Raw genomic sequence first — 2,206 nt, 5'->3', positions numbered from 1 at the left:
CCATTATTAAAGACTTTCTCTTCCCTCATCTAATGGACTTCCACCCTTGTCAACAATAAGCTGTCCATAGGCGGATGGCTATACTACTGGCTCCTCAATTCTCTTCCATTAGTCTAGATTTCTCTTGTTGTACCAGTGCAGGTTGTTTTCATCCCCATGGCGGTGCGCTAGGTTCTGAGATCAGGGCGTGTGAGAGGCCTCCCACCATGCCTCTCTTCTTCAGTGATGCTTTGCTAAGCTGAAGTCTCTCTCCTTTCCATATAAATCAATTAGTGGACGACTAGATTTTCACAAAGGTTCAAGATTATAAAAGTAGATTTCTTTTTTAACAATATTATTTGAACAATATAGAACCCCTATGCAAAAGGGGGAAAAGCCTCTGGGTCAAGCCACCTATCATTTAAAAACATTAACAAAAATGGATTGTAGACAAAATACCAAACTAAAACTAGCAATCTTCAAGAAGAAAACACACAAGATGATATTTGTTACCTTTAGTTGAGGAATGACTTTTTTTTTATGGTCCTAGAGCACACTAAGGATGCGTGGTGCCACAGTGGTTATTCATTGGACTGTGATCATCGAAGTCCGCAGTTCAAAACCACCAGCAGCTCTGAGGGGGCAGGCTGAGCTTTCTACTCCCATAAAGAGTTACAGTGCCAGAAACTCACAGGGGCAATTCTACTCTGTCCTATCGGGTTGCCATGAGTCGGCATCAACTGGATGGCAGTGAGTTTATTTGTTTGTTTGTTTGCTTGCTTGCTTGTTTGTTTGTTTGTTTGTTTGTTTGTTTAAAGCATACTACCTCTTGCTTGTCAGTTTGTCTTAATGGAGGCTTGTTTATCCCTGTGATGCTGGGAGCTGTAGCACAGCATTACAAATCCCAGCAAGGTCGCCCTTCCTGGACAAGTTTCAGTGACACTTTCTACTGTAAGACACACTAGGGGAAAGGTCCTGGAAATGTACTCTAAAAAACTGAGGGCAGTTAAAACCTTCTGAGTAGCATCCATAATGCCATGAGATGAGCTCCTTAAGATTGATTGAAGCCACTCAATATACGACTGAGGAAGGGCTGCCTTCTCAAATTAGAGCTGACATAGTGATGTTGACAAGGTAAAACTGCCAGGACCTTAATTTGCTGACATAGCATGATTTGAAATGAGTGGAAACAGCTACAGACATTTATTAATATTCAGAGTGTGTAATGTATGAAGTATGATTCTAGGAAAATTAGAAGTTGTTGAAAAATGAAATGGAGCATTTAATGATCAATATCCTAAGTACTAGTGAACTGAACTAACTATTTTGAATTGGACAATCATATGGCCTATAATACTGGGAATGATAAATTGAAGAGAAATTAAATCATCACACTAATCATCAAAAAGAACAATTCAAGGTCTATACTGTCACAGAAAGTGATAATATAATATTCATGTGCCTAAAAAGAAGACTAGCTATTATGACTAAAATTCAAGTTTATGCATCAATCTCTAATGCCAAAGATGAAGAAATTGAAGATTTTCACCGACTTCTGGAGTCTAAAATTGATCAAACATATGATCATGATGCATTGATAATTGGATTGTGATGATGGAAGAATGTGAAGGTTGGAAACAACAAGGAAAGAATAGCAGATGTAAAATATGGCCTTGGTAATCGAATGAACTGAAATCACATGATAAAATTTTTCAAGACTGAGCTATCCATTGGAAATATCTTTTTTCAGCAATATAAGGGCAAGTACACATGTGACTTTTCCAGAGAGAATGCATGGCATGAAATGGACGAGATCTGGAAAGCGACGGTGGAGAAGCCGAGTATTGTCCGTCAAAACAAGGATAGGGCTGACTGTGGAACAGACCGTCAAATGATCAAAAGCAAGTTCAAGTTGAAGCTGAAGAAAATGAAAACAACTCCACAGGAGCCAAAGTACAACTGTGAGTATAGTTCCCCTGCAGCTAGAGCCATTTGAAGAATAGATTTAATGCATGTGCACTAATAAGGGAACACCCAATGGGTTGTGAGAACACATGAAGAATATCAAATAAAACAGCCATTCAAAAGAGAAGAAAGAGAGAAATGACCAGAAATGAATGTCAGATGGGTTATACGGGATGGACTAGAAAAACAAATCCAGACATTCATATACAAGGTGTAACCACACACACACACACACACACACACACACACACACACACACAAA

This window comes from Echinops telfairi, unplaced genomic scaffold (assembly GCF_000313985.2).
Source record: "Echinops telfairi isolate 266 unplaced genomic scaffold, ASM31398v2 ScPeMD7_7424;HRSCAF=8462, whole genome shotgun sequence".
Taxonomy (NCBI): Eukaryota; Metazoa; Chordata; class Mammalia; order Afrosoricida; family Tenrecidae; genus Echinops; species Echinops telfairi.
This window is presented reverse-complemented; position numbering follows the sequence as displayed.